We start from the raw sequence: 25021 nt of genomic DNA, 5'->3' as shown, positions 1-25021 counted from the left end.
TAAACTTTGAATGTTTTTAAATATTTACAGATATGATTATCAATTAAGTTACATATTATACAATTGCAAAAGTATATGTTGATTAAAGTTTAACACAACAAAATATACTTTTTTACCTTTTGAGTAAATTAAACACACATAAACCAACACGGAAATAACATATAAAAAAAGTATAATAAAAAAAGCTAATTTAAAAACATTTTTGTTTTTTTTATAACATATGATAAATGCAAGGATTTTATCCTTGGGCACAACAGGTCTCGACAATTTTGGTTTTGGAGACAAAGTTAATTTTTAAATTTATTTATTTACAAAGGCAACAATGTTTCTCCCCTAAGGGATCTTCAGGCCTGTAAAATAAAATAAACATAAGACGATGGACAACTTAAGAAAATACAATAATGCAAAAAATTATAATTGAATTCAAATTAAAATTAAAAATGTATAGTGCTATTACTAGATAATAAGTTAACAAAATTAAAAGTTTTATAATAATGAAAAAGACTTTTTAAATTTTAAATATGATTTATACTTACGATAGATGATTTGCTCTATATAGATTTGGATTTAGCTTATAACAACACAAAACAAAATGGCGCTTAACAAATGAGGGTACAAGTAATAACAAAAATAGAATTAAGTGATAAAAGAATTAATACGCTAAGTTTTAAAATATAATTTCCTAAAGTGCGGGCAGGTGTAGAAGAGCTCTTGTCTTTTGTTTAAAATTCGTTTCTTATTAGCAAGTGCTATTTCTATTTTTTCCAAATTGCAAGTCTTACAGATTTTACCTATATTCTTCATTTCCCTGATCTTGTGCATTATGCTCCATCTTAAATCATAGCTGGTGTTATTGTTTAATAGTCTCCAAATGTACTTGGAAAGCTCTGTTCCTTTGTTATTTTCATTCTTAATGTCGCTAATGTGCGCATACCATCTCTTTTTGAACTGGCTTCCTGTGGATCCTATGTATTCTTTTGTTTCGATCTGACTGGTAATCGTCGCCTTATAAACAACATTCCCCTGCAAACATTTGCCACTTAAGGGGCAGGAGTCTTTGTCGCGGCAGTTGCACGTTTTTTCCTCTTGGTTGTTCTTATGATTCAGTTTATTTAGTATCTTCTTATTGTAACTACTTATTAGTGATTTGACATTATCCATATAACATATGATCTATAAATACGTATGTTTATGTTTACACAGAGAAACATTCAACCGCTTTTAAGTATATAATCAGTACAAGCGAATATTTAACAAGTGGGGACGTAGCTCAGTGGTAGAGCGCAAGCTTTGCATGTTTGAGGCCCCGGGTTCGATCCCCGGCGTCTCCACGCCTTTGTCATGTTTTATAGTTAAGTATTAACCAAATAAGTTTTAACCATTATTGATTAATGTAATTAAAACATATACCTCTATATTAAGTACTTACAAAAAATAAGCAAACGTTTTATACAAGTTATTAGTAGCTAAATACTACATATTTACATTTGTTATGAATTTATTAACATACGGTTAGTTATATTAAACTGTCTGACTAAAGCAATTTATAATATATTATCCTGAATTTATGATAGTTTTATAATTCATCAATGAAAAAATTGTTTCAACAACAACTTAAGGTATAACTTTAATATTTAAAACAAAATATCACTTATTAATATCTTTTATATTTTTTATAGCAACAATTAAAAGTAAAACTAAATATGAAACAAATTTTTTAAAAGTTTGTTATTCTATTATTAGCACTTGTAAAAAAACTAAAAAATCTATAAATTACAACGTATGTTTACTATTTATATATTTTGAAGGATGCAAGGTACGGAAAATTTTTAATAAAGTTTTGTAAATATTCCTTTAAAAATTTCTGGATTAATTTAACAAAGTTAAGAATTTTCAAACACTTTAGACTATGATTGGCATTTAATCAAAGCATGAGACCAGTAGAATAAAAAACAAGAGCTAGTAAAATGAAATATAGGATCTTATAAATAAACAAAAACGTGATCAGTTAAGGAAATACAAAAGCAGTTAAATAAAAAAAAACAGTTTAGTGAAATACTATACCCGAAAAATTGAAAAAAAAAACGTGATAACTAAAGGAAACATAAACCAGTTAAATAATTAAAAAACCCTTAGTTGAAATATGAGACCCCTAAAAAAATTTAAAACGTGACTAGCTTACGACCAGTAAAATTATTAAATACACGTAAAATATGATACAAGCTAAAATCTTACCATAACTTTTACTGTTGACTTTAACTTTTGTTTTAAACATTCCTTTAAGCAGAAACACTTGAAAAATGCGAAACTTAAGTAAACAGTAAAAAAAAATATTAGTTCATTCACTGCAAAAATTAAATTCATTGTCGTACTTTTTATCCTAAACACTCAAACTAGTACAGTGCTTCCTCGCTAATCCGGCCAAGTTAGGCAAGATTTTTTTGAAAATACGGCCGGATTTGTCTTTGGCCGGATAAGAACAAAATATCGCTTTTTTTACAAATTATCTACCTTAGTTATATTATGAATGTATATAACAAAACGTACTTTAAAATTTCTGTTAATTTAATTTATTTTATTCAAAGAAAAAAGAATTAAAACAGACAAAACTAAACGAAACAAAATTTTATAAGTTCAAAATTAATGGGAAAAAACTATACTGTTAACACTTTAACTAAATTAAGATTTTTTTTTGAAAAAAGAAAGAATGGAAGATTGTTTTACAGTGCTTTTTCGTTTCTTAGCAGAAAACTCACGAAATTGGATGAGTTTTGACACATCTTCAGGTGTGGCTTCTGGTTGGCAACGGTATATTAAAGTGTAACTTGCTTAGCAAAGACAGAAAAATTGCAAATAAATAATAAACAAGTTTGTTACAACTGAGCGGGAAAAGTATGAAAAAAAACTTAAAATTATCCAAATGATACTTTATTATGGCGTAACAATATACTGCTTGCATACTTATAAAACGTAAATTGAATACTTCTTCGAAGTAAAATGAAATTAAACGCTAAAAACGTTAATGTAAATGAGTCGACTTCTCGACTTAAACCGGCCGGATTAGCGAGGAACCGGATTAGCGAGGACCGGATTAGCGAGGAAGCACTGTACTAACTTAAAATATATGTACAATGGTTGATTTTTATAATGTCAAGTTTTCAAACAACTCAAAACTTTATGATTTTTTTTAGTTATAATACATTTGCGTAAGTTTATTTTTTATGGTTTAGTTTTTTTTTTGAACTCGTAAAATATAAGGTAGAGTTTTCAAGAAAAAAAAATTACAAGTTACTTAGAAAATTTTATTTTGGTCACGTATGAAAATTGTTAGCAAGTGTTTCCTTAGCTCGATTTGATTAAATGGTTGTCTAGATTTTTGTTATGTGTGTTTATTAGACAAGTATACTTTTAAATCAGAACTTAATTTTAAAACTTTAAAAAGTTTAAAAATAAATTTAGGATTTTAGCTATGTAAAAACAACTGTTACTTTATAGTTTTATTTTTAGTAGTAACAGCTTTTACAAAAACATTTTGTTTATAGATTTATTGCTACAATTATAAAAGTTAAAGATCAAAATTAAAAATCAACTTTCAAGGTTTTATTATTCTTTGGTCAAAACATTAATTTTGTAACAAACTTTTAACTAACGACAATAACATAAAACAAAGTATTGCACATAAAAACGTTTTCCATTAACTTAATTTTTTCGAACAAAAAGCCTTTGCTCATGAGATAAACTAACATTCACTGAATTACTATTAAAACAAAATTTGCATATAAAAGCTTCATACAATTAAATAAAAGTTGGTTCATATCAGTATGGTTGTTTTTTGTGTGACGTATAAATCTATATCTAATTGCTTGTATAAGTTATCATTAACTTTATGTTGTACTTTTTGCAATCAGTTTTCATACTTACTTGCTTTGAATGAAAAAAAGACTATTTTGGTACGGTATTTAATTTTAATTTTTTTACTAGTTTTCTTTGACAAACAAACAAATTAATGCAATATTTACTTAATGAGGCTTTATTAAAAAAAGTAATTTTCCATAACCAGTTTTTTGTTTTTAGTCGTTTAACTTTGTTCTACCTTGTAATAAAAAAAAATTAATTGAAGCTTAAAAACGCTTAAAGTTTGTTGTTTTATGCTTTCTATGTTTCTAAAATCAAAAACTTACATTTTACGTACTTAACAAATATTTAGTTAATCCAGAACTTGTATATTGAATTAACTTTTACGTTTTTTAAAATTTTTACTTAACTTAGCAAAACGTTGCATGGCGTTAAAGTTTACATCTAAAAACGCTATTCATCACCATCATACGAAAGTAGGCTACAAAAGTTTGATGCAAACAGTTTTTGCAAGTCAGCTCTGCTACTTTGTTTTTAGCTATCATCAAACTTATTGGCAGTTCCAATTTATTCAGACTGTATGTTGCTATAGCCTCTCGAGTTCCTATGAGTAAAAATAATTTTATTTTTATTTCTTTTCAGAGCTTTTACAAAGAATAACTTAGTTTTTTAAAATAAACTCTGTTAGCTGAACAGTAAAAATGAAGTTACTGAAAAAAAAATTATTTTGCGAATTATAAAATAAACTTTTAAATTTGAAGTTGTTCCAAAGCGCGTTGGTCCAGCAGATACGTGCATTATTGATGTGATCAAATACTTTTCTACTTTAACCTTTGTTTTTATTTGTAATATTATTTTTGCTTTTGTGTTTTCCACTGTTGACATGAAAACACCACTTTTTATTCCGACCGTAACAAACAATAACTAAGTGAATATTTGTTTACGTTTAAGTATATTTAATATTCCAAATATTGAACACTTTAAGATAACACCTGAACCATAAAGTTTAAAATGTTTAAGGCCCTTTGTAAATATAGTAAGACTAAATTATATTAAATAATTTGAGCTAACAACCAGAATGTTTTGAGTTACAATAAATAAAAAAAATAATAAGAAAGTTTATTTTATGCACCTTGTTCTTGAAAAGTAAGTAGCTTTAAAAAAAGTAGTCTAAAATTTTTTTACTAATAAAAATGTATTAATAAAACTGACTGTATTTAAAAACTAAATATTCTGTAAATATTAAACAACCATTAATCAGTTTCATAATCAATGTCGTATTAAACATTTGTTATCTAATGTTATTAGTATAAAACTTGCGAAGAGTATACAAAAGCTACATTTAGTGTTTTTATTATCCACTAAAAAATTCAGTTACAAATGTAACTGCTCAAACTGGCTAAGCTAAGTAAATAATTTGATAAATTTTTAAGTTTGTATAGTTGAATAGTATTTTTAAATTGTAATTTTGATCGAAGTGTTAAAATATAAAAACGAGATTTAGTATTTTTATTATTCACAAAAAACATTAATTATAAATGTAACTGAGTATAAGCTAAGTAAATAGTTTTGACAATTGTTAAAGTTTTTACATTCAAATTGTATTTTTTAGTTTTTCATGTGTAAATTTAAATTTTTACAGAATTGCTTATTAAATTATTAAAGTGATTATTAAATTATTAAATAAGTAGAGAAAAAAAAATTAACTATTTGAAAATCGAAAACGTTCGATTATTATTATTTATTATTATTGTTACTACTTAAAACTTAAAATCTCGTACAGAGCAGCTAGATTATTGCAGATTTTTACAACATACTTAAGTACTAAAATGGTTGTTTGTATTATAATTATGTTCATTTTATGTATATTGTAACTGTTGTAATTTTTAAGTTCTCATTTATTTGCAATTATCTTCGGAATTTGAGTTTATTTGTAATTAATATTTTTTCTGTGTTTTAAAGTTTTTTTCATTGCAATTACTTTTTCAAACAAGAAACCTTAAATATCTAACTATTGAAAATTATGGTTAGTAGTACCAATAGTAAAACTGTTTAATTTTGAAAGATAGCTGAGTTTTAATCATTAATTTAAAAATACTTAAATCTAAACTTTGAATGTTTGTAAATATTTACAGATATGATTATCGATTAAGTTACATTTTATACAATTGCAAAAGTATATGTTGATTAAAGTTAAACACAACAAAATATACTTTTTACCTTTTGAGTAAATTAAACACACATAAACCAACACGGAAGTAACATATTAAAAAAGTATAATAACAAAAGCTAATTTAAAAACATTTTTGTTTTAGTATAACATATGATCTATAAATACGTATGTTTACACAGAGAAACATTCAAGCTCTATCAAGTATATAATCAGTACAAGCGAATGATTAGTAAGTGGGGACGTAGCTCAGTGGCAGAGCGCAAGCTTTGCATTTTTGAGGCCCCGGGTTCGATCCCCGGCGTCTCCACGTTTTTGTCATGTTTTATAGTTAAGTTTTAACCGAATAAGTTTTAACTATTATTGATTAATGTAATTAAAACATACACTTCTATATTATGTACTTACAAAAAGTAAGCAAACGTTTTATACAAGTTATTAGTAGCTAAATACTACATATTTATAGTTGTTATGAATTTATCAACATACGGTTAGTTATATTAAACTGTGTGACTAAAACAATTTGTAATATATTATCCTGAATTTACGATAGTTTTATAATTCATCAATGAAAAAATTGTTTGAACAACAACTTAAGGTATAACTTTAGTAATTAAAACGAAATATCACTTATTAATATCTTTTATAGTTTTTTATAGCAACAATTAAAAGTTAAACTAAATATGAAACATATTTTTTTAAAGTCTGTTATTCTATTATTAGCACTTGTAACAAACTATAAAATATGTAAATTACAACGTATGTTTACTATTTATATATTTTGAAGGATGCAAGGTAAGAAAAATTTTTAATAAAGTTTTGTAAATATTCCTTTAAAAATTTAAAGATTAATTTAACAAAGTTATAAAATTTTCAAGCACTTTAGACTATGATTGGCATTTGACCAAAGCATGAGACCAGTAGAATAAAAAACACAAGCTAGTAAAATGAAATATAAGATCACATAAATAAATAAAAACGTGATCAGTAAAGGAAATACAAAACCAGTTAAATAAAAAAAAAACAGTTAAGTGAAATACTATACCCGAAAAATTGAAAAAAACGTGATAACTAAAGGAAACATAAACCAGTTAAATAACTAAAAAACCCTTAGTTGAAATATGAGACCACTAAAAAAATTAAATACGTGACTAGCTGAAGTATATACGACCAGTAAAATTATCAAAAACACGTGGAATATAATACGAGCTAAAAACGTACCACAACTTTTATGGTTGACTTTAACTTTTGTTTTAAACATTACTTTAAGCAGAAACACTTGAAAAATGCGAAACTCAAGTAAACAGTAAAAAAAATTATTAGATCATTCACTGCAACAATTAAATTAATTGTAGTACTTTTACCCTAAACACTCAAACTATTACTAACTTAAAATATATGTACAATGCTTGATTTTTATAATGTCAAGTTTTCAAACAACTCGAAACTTTATGATTTCTTTTAGTTATAAGTTATAACACATTTGCGTAAGTTTATTTTTTATGGTTTGGTTTTTTTTGAACCTCTTAAAATATAAAGTAGAGCTTTCAAGAAAAAAAAAACATTTGTAAATAACTTAGAAAACTTTATTTTGGCCACGTATTGAAATTGTTAGCAAGTGTTTCTTTAGCTCGATTTGATTAAATTGTAGTCTAGATTTTTGTTATGTGTATTTATTAGAAAAGTATTTTTTAAATCGGAACTTGACTTTAAAACTTTAAAAAGTTTAAAAAACATATTTAGTATATTGGCTATATAAAAACAACTGTTACTTTATAATTTTGTTTATAGTAGTAACAGCTTTTACAAAAATATTTTATTTTATAGATTTATTGCTACATTTACAACAGTTAAAGTTTCGAAATTAAAAATCTACTTTTAAGTTTTATTATTCTTTGGTCAAAACATTAATTTTGTAAAAAAAAACTTTTAACTAACGACATACAACATAAAATAAAGTGTTGCACATAAAAACGTTTTCCATTAACTTATTTTTTTCGAACAAAAAGCTTCTGTTCATGAGATAAATTAACATGCAGTGGATTACTATTAAAACAAAATTAGCATATAAAAGCTTCATGCAATTAAATAAAAATTAGTACATATCATTATGTTTTTTTTCTATGTGTCGTATAAATGTATCTCTTATTGCATGTATGATTTATCATGAATTTTTATATTGTACTTTTTGCAATCAGTTTTCATACTTACTTGCTTTGAATAAAAAAAAGACTATTTTGTTATGGTATTTTATTTTTTTTTTTACAAGTTTTCTTTGACAAACAAACAAATTAATGCAATATTTACATAATGAGGTTTTATTAAAAAAAATAGTTTTCCAAAATCAATTTTTTATTATATTCGTTTAATTTTGTTCTACTTTGTAATAAAAAAAACTTTTAATTGAAGTCTAAAAACGCTAAAAGTTTATTGTTTTATGCTTTCTACGTTTCTATAATAAAAAAAATAAAATCTTTACGTACTTAACAAATACTTAGTTTATCCAGAACTTGTATACTGAATTTAGTTTTATGTTTTTTAAAGTTACTACTAAACTTAGCAAAACGTTGCATGGCGTTAAAGGTTACAACTAATAACGCTACTCATCCCTATTATACGAAAGTAGGCTACAAAAGTTTGATGTAAACAGTTTTTGCGAGTCAACTCTGCTACTTTGTTTTAAGCTATTGTCAAATTTATTGGCAGTTCCGATTTATTCAGACTATATGTTGCTATAGTCCTTCGAGTTCCAACGAGTAAAACTAATTTTCTTTTTATTTCTTTTTCTTCCTTTTCAGAGCTTTTACAAAGAATAACTTAGTTCTCTCTGTTAGAAACTCTGTTAGCTGAACAGTAATAATGAAGTTACTGAAAAAAACTTTTTTTGCGAACTATAAAATGAACTTTTAAATTTGAAGTTATTGTAAAGCGCGTTGGTGCAAGAGGTATGTGCATTATTTATGTGATCAAATACTTTTCTACCTTTGTTTTCATACCTAATATTATTTTTGCTTTTGTGTTTTCCACTGAAGTTGACATGAAAACATCGTTTTTTATTCCGATCGTAACAAACAACAAACTAAGTGAATATTTGTCCTAAGGCCCTTTGTAAATGGAGTAAAACTAAATCATATTAAATGAAATTAAGCTAATAACCAACGTATTTTAAAATACAATAAACATAAAATATAATAAAAAAGTTTATTCTATGCACTTAGTTCTTGAAAAGTAAGTGGCTTTAAAAAATTTAGTCTAAAAATTTTTTACAAATAAAAGTGTATCAATAAAACTGATTGTATTTAAAAATTAAACACTCTGTTTTAATTGAGCATTCTTGTTTTTATGTAATACAAACATAAAACTATAGCTTAAGAATATTATTGTAAAGCGTAAAAGTACTTTTTCCCAAGCACTTCTTGCGTTTTTGTCTATTTTTCTACAAATTTATTTCGCTTTGAGTAGACACAAAGTGAGCTTAGAAAAACTTTGAACTTAGTTAAGTGAGCGGTTATCTAAATTCTAATCATTTTGTGCTTCTACTGGATATTTTTGTAAAATTTTCATTGTATGCAAACATTATTGAAAGGTTTTTTTTCACAGCATCAACAGTCTCACAAAAAAAAATCTATAGTTAAATAACTTAAGGCGTACTGGACAGTGCACATGAACTACCCTTTCAACGATTAATATCATACTATCAAGAGACTATTTATTTACCATTAGCATGGTAGTCATAGATTTTAGCAGTTTTTGCCCTTATGGTGTTTCATTTGTTATAACGTTGGAGACAAACTAGCCCTTGAACTACTTTTGCCACCTATTATTCATTAGTACAGCACATTGTGTTCTTGAATAAAGTTTAGCTTTAAATGAGCACATTGGTAATTTTTAAAGTACAATAGACGGTAATAATTTTTTTTAAGTTACAAGACTATGAAAAACTAAAATAGTTATAACTTATTGCGGAAATTCTACAATTTAACAAAAAATGTATTTCGTTTATCTATTAATTTTCCTTCATCTATTAATTTTTCTTCATCTATTAATTAATAATCTTTATACTTAAATTGTTTTACAATTAGGTTCTTTAAATATACAACTTAACACTTTTCCCTTTTAATCTGACTGATTCAACCTAATACTTTAATTTTTAAACTTCCGTTTAATGTCGCTACAGAGATTTTAAATCTTTAAACTTTAAAAGAATTTTAAAAATGTTCTGTTAATTTTCTAAACGACTGTATTTGAATTAAAGGATTAGTTGTCGTTTCAGAGCGATCATTACAATGCTGTAATTTTTTCTTATACTCTATAGACAAAATGCATTAGAAAATTAATTGCATATAAATTATTAAAGTTTAAAACCAAACGATAAGCACCAAACAATTTATTATATTTTTTGAATATAAAACATCGTAGTAATTTGCAAAGTCAGTTTATTACATGTCAAACAATAGTCAAAATGACAAACTACAGTTTTTTTAAGAAAATGAATTTCGTCCATTCAACTTTTTTTCGTTGGAGCGCCGGTTCTGAAAACGGACCTAAAATGTTTATTAATTTTTATTAAAATATAAAATACACAAATAAAACATTCCTGTTATATATAAAGTCATATTAGTATTTATACTAAAAATATAATAAGTACTATACCATGGTATTATTTTTTCTTTTGATTGAATTGTTTTACAATTTTTAAATTAAAATAAAAAATAATCAAGCTTAAACCATTTTAGTTCAATATAAATGGTATAAGAAGTTAAGTAATTAAATGTATTTAATCAAAAAGCAAAGTAAATGAGTTAGTAACATTCTCGTACTCTCACAATAAATATGATCTAAAATTTAAAACTCTTTACAGTACCAACACTTTTTTGTTGTTACTATAAAAACATCAACTGAGTTTTAAATAATAACTTAAATAATATTTAATAATAAATATCAAACTTAAATTTATTTGCTTATGTTGTAATCTACGACCAATAGACTTTAAAGTTAAGAATTTTTTTATTAAATTACAAAAACCAACCCTTATAGTGTTTTCACTCAAACCAAGCTGATATGACAAATATTTTAACTCATCGTTAGATGGAGTTGTATTTGTAAACTGGTAGTAGTTGTCCATCGCTGCTGTCTGCCAGCTGGTGAAGATCGTTCGGGTTTTCCGTGGCTTTTTATAAATCTTACCTATAAATAATAATAAAATTGTTTGAATTTTATGTTAAACATATACAGTTTATTTACTATAAAGCAATCCAAGTAAATACTTAAGTAATTATTGATAAACTTTAAGAACAAATTTAGTTATTTGCAATTATTAACATACCGTTAAAAGTCTTGTGACGCTCGCTCTGTTCTTGTTGACTCTTTGAACTACTTTGTATTTGTTCTGGTACAACTTGTTGTACCTGACATAAAGAACTAATTTCGGTTGGTCCCTGTACATCCTGATCTTGTTGTTTTTGAGAAGTACTGTGTTGTAATTCCTGCGCAACATTTTGTACATGCTCTATTTTAACGCTCCTGTTTTCCACATCTTTAGCATTCGTTTGTCCTACAAAGAAAAATTGAGTCATGTAATGAAGTATTTTTGATTTAATAAGTGTGAAATGTTTAAAAAATAGTAACAAACAAACCATTTGTATTCTTGAACCTCATTTTAGCCATGTTGTTTTGGCTTTCATTACTAGCTGATTCAACTCGAGGCTGAAGCTGGCTAGTTGTTGATGACTTATTTAAGATTGTTGGCCTTGTTGGGTTGCGATTTTTTGTCGGTGGCTTCAAAAACTTGTAAGCTGCATTGTATGGACCAAATCTTACATTTTTTTGTTTCTGAAAGACCTGCAAAACAAAAAGGTTAATTAAGGCATTTAATAACACTTGTATATTACTTGGTTTCCTTACAAAAACACTAAAAATTGTAAAATATAAAAAACTAACTAAACACATTTAAACGAAAATTATTAACGCTTACCTTAGCACTAGACTGGATATGTGGTCTTTGCCTGCTAATCAGATCACTAAATGTAGATGCTGATGGATCTTTTACCAATGGGCGAGCTGGAGCTGTTGCATCCTTTTCCGTGTTTTTCCTGAAATCTGGTCTTTTTATTCCGTAAGATGGTCTGGTCACTGGTAAAATATATTGAACAGTTAAAAAATGAAGTAAATTAATCTTTGATACAGATTTAACTTCTAAAAGTCTTTACAACTTGAAGCAATTGTGTATAATGTAATTGTAAACCGTTAAATGTCTTGCGAAGTTCACTGGTTGTTCGATTTTGTGAACTAATTCGGATTGACTCTTGTTTATTCCGCTTTTGTTGATTTTGAGAGGCAATTACGTTTGGTTCTTGCTTAATTTGCACGTTTCCGACTTCAGTAGAAACTGCTTGTCCTTTAGAATAAAGTTTAATGTATTACTCTAGGACCTAGAGTCTAGGTATATAAACTAAAACTAGCAAAACGATTTTACAAAAAGTGAAAAAATTAAACATACCTTTTCGACTCTTGGAGCTCAATTCAGACACATTACCTGGATTAGCATTACTGGCCGGAGCTTGAGACTGGCTAGTTGATGGTGATTTATTTAAACCTGTTTTACCCTTATATGGACGTGAATTTAAACTGCTATTAGAATCACTTGAAGAATTGACTCTCACACTTTGGGATTTTAGTATGACCTGTCAAAATATCACCAGTTGAGTTTTGTCTTGTATGTTACACGATTTCCTTGATTAACAGCTAGTAATTAAAAAAAATGTTGAATACAATTTTAAGGGTTTAACTCTAACCTTTGAGCCTGAAGAATGTAGTTGATGGTTTGGTAAGCTGATTGGACCATTAGAAGTTGGTGGTCTGGTCACTGATCGCTCTGCACTGCTTGCTAGTTCTACTTGAGCTTGAGACTGGTCAGTTGATGGTGACTTGTTTGAACTTGTTGGTGTTGGGGAGCTGCGATTTCTCGTGGATAGCTTCAATGTGCTGTTAACTGCATCGCAAGAATTAACTCCCTTACTCGGAAGTTTTGGAACAACCTGTTGAGTTTAAGTATTAGAAAATAAAGCTTATGACATCTGCATTTTACATGGTATGTTTACAGAAATAGTTTACAACATAAAAAGCTAAGTAAGTTCAGTATAATAAGAAGTAATAATGATTACCTTAAAACTAGACTTGGGTAGGGGTCTAATCGCTTCTCGTTCAAATTGTCGTTCTATTTCAAATGGACTCGCTGAAGCCGTTTTATTTTGCTGACTGGACACTTTTTGCGTGGTCATTAGTTCTCTTCTTCCGTTAAGTTTGCTGGTCACTGGGTAGTAGTATAATATCAATATCAATACATCATATAAGATACTGCTAGTAATATAATATAAATTCAATATGCAGTAAGTAAAATCCTAAGCACATAACAATTTCTAAAAGTCTTTAAAATTGAAAATAATTGTTTGTTTTTTTACAATGTCATACCGTTTAACGTCTTGTGAAGTTCACTCTGTAATTTTTGATTTTTCAAATTACTTTGAGTTAATCCGTGTTCACTATGTTCTCGTTGATTTTCAGGGTGACTTTGATTTGGTTCTTGCTTTATTTGCCTACCTTCGTCCGCAACATTATTCTGTCCTGTAAAATGCAATTGAACCAGGTGATGACCTACTTTGAGTTTTACAACTAACAGAAAGTAAAACGACAAGTAAAAATTTCAAACAAACCGTTCACATTTTTGGTGGTAGTTTCAGTCACATTTCCTTGATTTTTATTGCTCTCTGATCTTGTTTCAGCCTGAGACTGGATTGCTGATGGTGACTTGTTTAAGCCTGTTTCAACTGAAGGAACTTCCTCATCAGGCGATGACTTTAAACTGCTGTGAGCTGCATCAGGATGACCGCCTCTCTCACTTGGGGGTTTTTGAGTGACCTGCTAAGCACAAAAATAAATAAATAAGTTTAATTGCATTTGTGTATGGTTTCCTTACAAAATAAATAGTTGTAAAACATAAAAAGCTAAGTGAGCAAAATTTAGCAATAACTACTAACACTTACCTTAGAACTAGATCTTGTCAAGTCAATTATACCGCTGTTTGACGATGACTGTTGTTCTTTAATAAGGGGAATTCCCGAAGCTGATGATTTTCTCATCACTTCTTTGGAAGCTTTTGGACTGGTTGTTTTTCCACGCCTAGCAAGTTCTTGTCTCTCATTAACCAGCCTAATTAATTCTTTTGGACTTGCTGGAGCTCTGTTTAATAAAATAGGAAGTGCAAGTGGCGACTTTCTCCTCATATGTTTTTTTCTTCTGCACCCAGTTGGTACCCTAACTGCCTGGCCTACCAGCATATGTTGTGGTGGTAGCCTCATTCCTTGGCCTCCTTGTCTGGGTGAAACCATCCGTGGTTGTCCATTAAGCATAAGCTGGTTAACAGGTCCTTGAACAAGTGGTGGAACTAGTTGCATATTAGATGGCCCTGGTACAAGACCTTGAGATTGTAGTGGTATTTGTTGCATGTTAGATGGCCCTGGTATAAGACCTTGAACTGTTGGTGATATTTTGTGTATATTAGATGGTCCAGGTACAAAACCTTGAACTGTTGGTGATACTTGGTGAATGTAAGATGGTCCAGGTGCAAAACCTTGAACTGGTGGTGGTAGTTGTTGCATATTAGATGGTCCAGTTACAAAACCTTGAACTGTTGGTAGAACTTGTTGATTTACTAGTATGTTGGGTTGTGGTCCGAAACTAGGTAAAATTGGGTTTTTATTAACCAAACTGTTGTTCGTTGGAGCAGGCATGTTATGGTTAGCAACTAGTAGGTCATGTTGTCTTAATGGTATTTGATTTTTTGGTTGAGAAGTCATTGGTACTGGTGGAAACTGGTTAAAAATTCCAGGTGGTGGTATGTTTGGTAGATGAGGCATAGCCGGTTGTCCATTGTTCGCAGATGTAGGTACAACTAGTGGTGCATTTGGAAGAGGTACAGTCATTGTCAGTGGTCCTTGTGCATTGTTTGGAAGTGGTGTAGGCACCGTTGGTGGTTGAGTTGCTGCCAGAACCGGTGATATAGTTTGAAAAAATTCATCAGCGCTTTTGCTTTGCTGAAAAGCCTTTTGTAAGTACTGTGCCATGTTGGGCATTTGTGACGTCATAGCCAGTTTGTTTAAAAGATTATTAGGGTTCGTGTTATGGACTTGGGAGAGCATAGCCTTAAGTTGTTTGGGATGAAAGTTTTGGAGACATGGAGGAAGGTTGTAAGTTGGAACATTTGCGTTTTTTCCTTTACCTTTATAAAAACAAGTATAAATTTAAGTTTCTTTGATTAAAAGTAAAAATACTGTTTTGTAAAAGTTAATCAGCAAATTTGTGTTGTAAATTAGAGCTGTAAAAAAAATAAAATTTGGTCATTGCATTTCAATATTATTTTCTCGTCAAATATTTTATTAAAATGTTGTTTGAACCAAAAATAATTAAGTGAAATTGATAGTTTTTTTTTTCAATGCTTCAGTCAGATATTAAATAAGAGTGTAAAAAGAATAGCCTATCCAATGCTTTAAGATTTTACAATATAAATAAACAAAAATATGATTATATTATAAAAGAATAAAAACGTATTTTATTTATTACCTTTGTTCTTTTCTTGTAGAGATAAGTTTTGAAGACACATCCAAATGTACCATTGCTATAATTTATTTGATTTTATAAAAAACTGTTAACAACAATTTTTATCTTGTACATTTTCATTTAGATTACTTTTAAAATCATGGTTTTATAAGTATAACACAAAGTACATCAAGTCCTTATATAATATAAATAAAATATAAAATACTATTTTTTTTTTCGAATGCACACAGCATAAATACGAAACAATTTTATCAGAAGTTTAATTACTAATTTACATGAACCTACTAGTACAAAGGGTCCAAAATAAATTTTGACTAAAATAATTTTTCAAAGCAGTTATAAACAAATTAATTGAGTATATTTATATATTTGCTTTATTCACACCAAGAGTACACAATCTTTAGTTAGTTTTTAAACATATATTTTGCTAAATTCTCGTTTTTCCTTAAAAAGTGTAACAATAGTAAAGTACTATAGTTAAGCGATATGGCTAGAAACAAAAGTATATTTAAGTAATTAAAAAATGAAAATTCTGACGTCACTGATCAATACCACCAAACGTTTAGTTGAAACACTAAGACTACATAGTCTTTAGTTATGTTTAAAATTTTATTTTGTTTATTTATCTTTCTTTATTACAAAGTGTAATGATAATAAATTTATTAGTTTAGTGTTACGGTTAAAAACAAAAGGTAAAGAAAATATAAGAGGTACAAGTCTAAATGGAAAACCTATAAAGCGCTTTCAACATTTGAATCTAAATATATAGCATTAAAGTTATTAAACAATATAATTTTAAATTTTAGATTTTAAAGTACTTTAGACATTGTATTTCATGAAATTCATATTAATATTACACTTTTAAATTCATTTATACAGCCAAGTTTTAGTTTAATTATTAAATGTTTAGGGTAGTGTATTTGATAAAATAAAACTTAGTACAAAAGTTAGAAATTAACTTGAACTTCTCTTTTTGTGTTTAACAACAAGACAAATTAGTTTTACTTATGTTATATCGACAAACTTCATAAGAATCCTAAAACAAGTATTAAACATTGATTTAAAACAATTACCCATACTTATGTGCCTATACTGTAAAGCCTAATATAACTAGGTAATCATCTTAGAAGTTTTATTTTTTGCTGGTCAAGATTAAAAAACGCCTGGGCAAAGTTTAACAAGTTCAACATACAAAAACAACTAAAAATGTTTAACAAAGGTAAAAAGTCATCACAAACATTATTACGTCTCAATAATCAATCGCTACGCTCTAATTGCCCACAAAAGTCACTCTCACACTATTTGCCAACCAGGAAACATTATTTTACGTTTAGTGTCAACTAAAAGACCTTCAATGTTCTATGTTTTACCCAGAGATGTTTCGAGGCCGTCATTAGGACCCCTATGCCATCAGACAACGCAGTTTTAAACATAAAATAATAAAAAATGCAGAAAAAAAAATATATACCTGCAGAGGACTGTAAATGTTGAAGTTTTGAAACCGATCCATTTTATTTGAATAAGAGTTCTAAAAATTTTGTTAACTTTGTGTTATATTATGTAAATATATATACATAAATTATAAGTAAGTAAAGATAAGAGTTTATACTGATTAACTGATTTTAATTAACTATTTCAATTTCTTAACATAAATCTACTATTTGTAAAACTTAGCTTGAGATAAGTTGTAGACATTAAACTTTATTATTAAAATAAATTATCCTTAACCTGTTATATGAAAAATGAGTATTAGCGAAATAAAATTTAATTGATATTAATTTGAAATCATTAAATTTTAACATAAAATATTACAATTATTAGTCTATAACCATAAATGGTATTTGCTATGGAATAATAACTCTTAACTTACATTAAAAACATAATCAAAATATTTCGTTAAAGAAAAATTAACTTCGTTCTCCAATTAATATTATAAATTTAGTTTTACTATTAATATTATTTTAGTAAATTAGCTAATAGCTTCGCTTCCGTGTTCTATTTTAGTTATAATCTAAAAACTTTTTATAAGCTTATAATATAAACTTCTTTGTTGTAGTTTAAAATTTAGAATTCTTACATTGAAAATTAACAGACTTTAATAACAAAAAACGCGAAACATTTAAGTTAATAAGTTCAAACGAAGTAGAATATATTTCCGAATCAGAGCCATTATAAACTACAGTTTATCAAGAACAGCGAATTTTAAGGATACATCTTATCTTTTTGTACTTTTTTATTTAAAATATCTAATTACAAAAATTAATTTCTTAGCTCCTTGCAACACAAAATTAAATCAGTATTTTAATAATTAAAACATACTATTAAAAATAAAGAAAATTCTTAGCTTACTTTTACTTGTGAAATCTAATATAACTCAGCATTTAAAAAAATACTTTTAAACCACAGTTCCATTAACATACTTGTTTATTAAAAGTAGAACACTGAGAGATAGTTAAAATCTAGTTCAATTATTTATAAGCTAAAAGAATAACTAGCAGTAACTAACTAATTTAGAGTAGTTTAGATTTTAAGTAGTTTTAACTAGTAAACTAACTGTTTTTTATAACAAACAAGATAAGTGCTGTTGTTTTAAAGTATATTCATTGAAATATAGGATGGTATTAGTAGTTTAAAATTTAAAAATTCACTGTAACAAATTAAAATTAATTATGTCCTGTTTACGAGATTACCTTATAACATCACAATAAATTATTAAATAGTTTTTACAGTGTAGTTAAATGTTTTAATTTATAGTCAATTATTTTTTGTTTTATTAAGTAGTTTTACTGTTTAAAATAAATAACAAAAGATTGTATATTTTATCTTGCGTAAGTGATTGTAATTTTCCGTAGTACTTTTTATAAAAATTTTCCGTAGTTAATCAATTTTACGAAAAGTTGGTAAAATTATAATTTATTGAGTTGTTTTATTAATCTGAAATCAAATGGTTAACTAATTACTTAACATACAACAAACTCATTTTAAACAATGAAAAAGATTATAGTTAACATTTCAAAGCCAGCAATGTTAAAAACTGCCGTAATTTATATTTATCATCTAATTTAAAGTTTAGTTTTGGAATTTTTAAATCAAAACTGTTACGTAAAATACACAGAAATATGAAAATAATCATTTCGGTGTTGTAGGAGGTACATATGACATTTCTTTATTTGTATTTAAGTAGTTGTATAAAAATTACCGAAAAAATATAAATTAAACTTAATACATAAATATGATAGATAACTGTACTCAATGGGGTAAATTTACAATTTCACCCGCGATCAATTCAAACCCGCAAAATTTTACATTTTCTTATTCTATTTAATTTATTTTAATTTTTTATTTCTTGTTTTTATTTTTACTATCACTGTTACCCTAACCCTTAGTCGGTTTTTTATTTTATTATTAATTTATATATATTTTTTTCTTTTAAATTTTTTCTTGTCACTGTTACCCCTAAGCCTTACCTTTGGTAAGTAAGCCGTTATCCGGTTTTATTTGGTCGGAACTGTGCGGTTAATTTTAACTCAAATTAACTCAAATTTAGTTTTAACAAGATAAAAACAATAGTAATTATTTTTATTTTTCTTTTTAGTAGGTTGATAATTGTTTTTTATTTCGCTTATATGCCTATACATATTTTTGCTGAATATAAGCAGTAGAAAGATCGATAATGTACTTTAACAGTTATGCACTTTATGTTAGGTAAGTTATGCTGACGTCATTGAGCAATACTAGCTATTGGTTGCTTCATGTGTGCATGTATGAGTCGTTTGTAAATTTATGACTACAAATTTTTCGGTTATAACTAACTGACGAGTTCTAATCAGGACGAAACTGGTCTCAGTCTACCGAAGGCTTGTGATCTAATGATCTAGTTAGTATGATCAACTCTTTGGTTAAACTTAAACATGTCTTAAGGCATACGAAAGTCCAGGCTTCTGCTCTGCTGACTCTTGCCGAGATTTTTATTGATTGCAATAAATGCGAGCGTACCAGCTGTCTTGCCTATATTAAAATGTATTGAACTTTGCACGGCAAAAGACAATACTGACGTCACTGATCAATGCCAACAAATGGTTGCTTAATGCTTACATGTATAAACCGTTTGTAAATTGAAGACTGCAAGTTTTTTCAGTTTTGGCTAAATGATGAGTCTTAATCAGGACAAAACCGGTCTTAGTCTACCGAAGGCGTGTGGTCTGATGATCAAATTGGTATGATCAAACCTTAAGTTAATTTTATGAAGTACTAAGGTCAAACTTGAGAGTCATAATAAGTTTTTCAAAAAAAAAAAACGATAGTCAAGAAAATAGATAAACTTAGTTAATCAACACAGTATCTTAAAACAATTAATGCCAAAATAAAACAAATATTTTTTAGAAAATAAAATAATTTCAAAACTACTAGAATGTACTGCATTTTATTGCGACTACATAGATATTAGCTACTCAGTATGTCATGGTAAATTTTGCCTAAAATCTAACAGGAACGCTTTTCTTATGCTCAAGGAGAGTACCTTATCGAAGTTAATACTTTAGTTTAATTCAATGCATGAGTAAAATAGTACTGTAGAGTCATCGATAAGATACGCTCTTTATGAATTCGAAAAGCGTGCGTACAATGTTTGTATTTTCAAATGAATCTTTTTTTTCAAACCAAATAATAACTAACACCCAAACGTTTTCAATAAAAATAAACCATTTATTTTAATGTTAATTTATTTTTCAAAAATATAAGTGGGTTTTACTTGCTTTGTATTAAAGACAAATTTTGTTCAATTAAATTTCTTTATAAGTCTTTGATTAAAAATTTTTATGTATTACTCATTTAACGTAGCTCAGGGTTCGTGAGAATATCTCTTTAAATTAGTTTATTTGTCGACATTTTATTAATACATAACTAATAATGAACGTATATTATTCGTATAGCTTCATTAGTTTTATACTTGAATAACAACTTGACTATACGTTAAGAGCACTTATAAAGTGAAATATTATTTTTTAAAAAAACTCTTAAAAAAATTAATAACAATAATACCTACGTTCAATGGTATTGTATAAAACTAATTGAAGTGTCAATTAAGTGGTATAAAATATTGAAAAAAAAGCTAAAAAGTCTAATATGTACAAAATATTATAACAAACAAATATATAGGAGACAAAAATTACATATAAGTTTACTATATGCATTAGCTATAGATAATATGTTAATTTTTTCAATTGACTCACACAGTTTTAAATTCTATCCAAAAGCAAAACAACATACTTACTTATATCTATACTTTTTTGATAAGGTGCTTTTCATAATATAATTACTTTTTTAATCTAAAATTAAACAAGACTTAAGTATAAAACAGTTTTTAATGAATATTTTGAAAACTTTTAGCATTACTTTTTTTGTTTATAGTTTAAACAAGTTTGTTTCCCTAAAGTACAATTATTAAAACAAACGTCTTAAAACAAAGCTACAAAACCTTGATTTTATTAAAACTATAAAGTTTTAGACTAGTTATGCACTTTAAGTTTGTATATAGACTCTTTGTATTTAACTTTTTTACGAAATCAATTAGAATTTTGAAAACACTAGATTACCCTAATCGCATTTGAAGCAGTTTTGAAGGTTTTTAGTACTTCTTTTATACAGATTAAGAGTTATGGAATTTACGCAGCTATATGCACAAAATGTAATAGCAACTATGTAGGGCAAACTAAAAAAAGCTTTAGTACAAGATGGACGTCACATAGATTTAGTTGGAATAGATCAAAGTCAAATTTTAACCCAAAAGATATAACAGATGAAAATGCCTTATATAGACACTACTATTTTAAACACAAGAACGATCTACAGAGAGTTGGTTTTGATGAAGCGTATGAAGTTGCTTTTTTGGAAGAACCAGATTTTAAGAATCTTGACTATAAAGAATATTTTTGGATAAATAAACTCAAATCAAATATTAATTTAGCTAAAACACAATACAGTGATTTATAGGGGTAGAATAGTTAAAGTACATATTGTTAGATGCATCTTTTTCGTATTTTTTTGTATATATTTGTGTTATTTAGTAGATCATAACATACATTTATATATTAATTACATATGTAATTTTATAAAACAAAACTCTTTTTAATATTATAGGAATAAAGTAAATGTGTTTTTTATTTAGTAAAAAAATCTTTATATAAAATGTTTTGTTTGCTTTTAATAGATGTCATTTTATCAATTAAAAAAATTATCTTATATATAAATTATATACTTTAATTTTAATTTTTGTTTTTACAGCCGTATTTTTGCATTGAAAATGTTCTAAATAAAGGACGAAAGCTTTGCAACTAAAGTGTTTTGGTTATTGTTTTATTAGACAGCTATTTAAGGGCTATTTTTTAGCTTTTTTGTATTTGAAAATTTTAGTATAGCTCTATCTGAAACAATAGTCTATTGGATTTTTTTTTGGACCCCGGAGTACGGCTTACCTGTTTTCTTCTTTTATAGATATATAATTTCTTATTGATATTAAAATATATTTTGATACTAGTGACAAGTTTTCTTGCTAAAAAGTTTAAAATATTTTCTACTAACAGATTTTTATATAAAACTTGAGCCACAAACGTCTTTAAAATAAATATAAACCAAACAATTTATAGCTTTAAAAGTAAAAGGCTAAACATCAGCAACATGATGGCTTAAACTTTGTATTAAAGGTGAAATATAGTATAAGGTAGTTTTAAAAAAATAAATTTATCTCGAACTTTGAACTCGTAAATACATAAACTAATTTGAAATCGTTATAACTATTGTTTTCCAAGTATTTAGCTATAAATTCAAAATCGCTATGCAACTTTTTAAAACTTAATATTTCGAAACTTTATTTACAATTTAAGACAGTTTTTAAACAAAAGAAAAATAAAACATGAATGCTTCGATTTAAACTTTGTAGTAATTTTTAAATAAAAATACAAACTAGTTAAACATGAGTGAGCAGAGAAAATAAGAAGTGTTTTAATAATAAAGTCGTAAGTGTAATATACTCCATGATACAAATCAGATTTTTAATTTTTGTACTATATTTGATTTTTTCAATGGTACACCTTTTTTACATTTTTTTTTTCAGTATTTAAAACTTGTTATCGAATTTTTATTTAAGAAAATATAAAGGCTACTAAAAAATAAAATGATGTTTCGGAAAATGAAAAAAATTAAATTCTTAAACATTAATAAAGTTAATGTTTTTGTTTTATTGTATACGAATACATTTGTCTTATTATCCAATAAAACGCCAATGTGAAAAACTTGTTTTATGATTTTGAAGCATATCTAACATAAAAAGTGTTATTAACGACTTTCACTAGCTTAATAATACTTTTCAGTTTACTTTGCTTTAGTACTTGAGATAAAATTTTCTAATTTTTGTAGATTAATAGCTGTTTTATAGTCGTTAATCAAAATCTGTGTCATCGTTGTTTTAAATTTCAAAACTTGAGTTGTCGTACTTTTACATATGTATAACTTGATTTGTTGTAACTTAACAAGCATATCTAACATAAAAAGTGTTATTAACGACTTTCACTAGCTTAATAATACTTTTCAGTTTACTTTGCTTTAGTACTTGAGATAAAATTTTCTAATTTTTGTAGATTAATAGCTGTTTTATAGTCGTTAATCAAAATCTGTGTCATCGTTGTTTTAAATTTCAAAACTTGAGTTGTCGTACTTTTACATATGTATAACTTGATTTGTTGTAACTTAAAGTTTTGGAGTTCAAGTTATCGTAACTTTTTAAGTCTGACAGTTTAAATGTCACAAACTAATGTATCAAAAGTTCTGTTCCATTGTTTTAAAGTTTTGACACTTGAGTTGACTGGACTTAATATTTCAAAATCTGTCGTGATATGAAATTGGAAAATTTTGAAACTCCTGTTATAGCAAAAATAGTTTAAGCAACTTGGTTACAACTTTCTGAACAGGATTTCATGGTAATCAATTATTGATGCAGGGAATTTATTGAGTACTATTTGTTTGAGCTTAATTATGTAATGTAAACAAAACCTAACCATGTTTTGTGTTTATTTTAAACAAATAAAAAACCGTTGTACTACTTTTGTTTGAAATAATAACTTACTATTTTGGTTCTTGCTAGTTTTCGATATAAACATGCTATAAACTCTATTTTAAAACTAAAATTTTGTTTTTAGGTATTTTCAAAGCTAATCAAAAATAAAAAAGATTTTTTTTCATCGATCTCGACTTGCATCAATCGTTCAATAATCAAAATTGAAGAAATTTTTCTAGTTTTTTTCCAAAAGTGTCGTTATTAAACACTTAACATGTTTAATAAGTAAGTATGATTAAAATAATGTTTTTTAATAACTATTTTTTTAAGTTTTAATAAATGTTATTTACTGATAAGAAAAACAAATAAACTTAAATGAATTGCATTACGTTTATTGGCAGTGAAAATTAAAAAAACAAATGTGAAATCAAAAATTTATGAAAAATTTGAAAACAAATGAAAAAAATAGAAATCAAAAGTGTAAACATGTTATTCAATAATAAAATAGTGAAGGAAAGTAACGTTTTCTGTATGATTAGCTATCTATTATTTAATGTTCTAGATGTATTACAAAACACAACACAACAATAACACAGTTAAGTAAATTAAAAATTGTTAAAGTATAATTAAGGTTAGTCTTTATTGTTAGATTTTAATCCATCAGGTTTCAGCAAAGAAACATTTTCGCTGAATTTCTCATTATTGTTGTAGTACGTATCGGTACGAGGTAATATCTTCCTCTTCTGAAATTCCAGGTCTTTGATATTGCTGTCCTGTTTTGAAATGTTTTGCTTGGTTAAAACCATAATGATGGTATTGTTGTCTTGTGTTAAATGTTTGCTGTTTTATGTTTTAACACAAACAATTTTTTTTTATGTTATAGAGTTTGTTTAAGTTAATCCTAGAGTAGCTTATCAATGTTTAGAAACATTGATTATTAGCAAAAAAAAATCTAAGCAACTCGTTGTAAAAAAGTACTCAATTACTACATTAATGTTTACAAAGACGTGTGCAAGGAACAATATCCTTAACTTTTACAACTTAATTTGAGCTTTTGATTTATTGTTTTAGTTTTTTTTTCTACATTTTCGTTTACATCAATTTTTACAGCATGAGTAATATTTTATAATATATCTTATACTTGTTACCTGTTTCACGTAATTTCTAATAAGTATTTACTAATATAACAATTTTAATCTTTTTAATTTTCACCTGTTTCGCGTAATTTCTAATAAGTATTTACTAATATAACAATTTTAATCTTTTTAATTTTCACCTGTTTCGCGTAATTTCTAATAAGTATTTACTAATATAACAATTTTAATCTTTTT

The 25021-nt window shown here is 26.7% G+C and overlaps 2 non-coding genes across 2 annotated transcripts; both read left to right on the top strand.

The window, feature by feature from the left end:
• Positions 1–1259: 1259 nt before the first annotated feature.
• Positions 1260–1331, top strand: Trnaa-ugc (transfer RNA alanine (anticodon UGC)). The gene has a single exon. It is a non-coding gene; the product is annotated as a tRNA-Ala (tRNA).
• A 4932-nt stretch (positions 1332–6263) lies between these two features.
• Trnaa-ugc (transfer RNA alanine (anticodon UGC)) lies at positions 6264–6335 on the top strand. The gene has a single exon. It is a non-coding gene; the product is annotated as a tRNA-Ala (tRNA).
• Positions 6336–25021: the final 18686 nt, after the last annotated feature.

This window comes from Thalia democratica, chromosome 9, assembly GCF_965202585.1.
Source record: "Thalia democratica chromosome 9, ktThaDemo2.hap1.1, whole genome shotgun sequence".
Lineage (NCBI taxonomy): Eukaryota > Metazoa > Chordata > Thaliacea > Salpida > Salpidae > Thalia > Thalia democratica.
The sequence above is the reverse complement of the archived record's forward strand: the minus strand, read 5'-3'. Positions and strand labels throughout refer to the sequence as shown.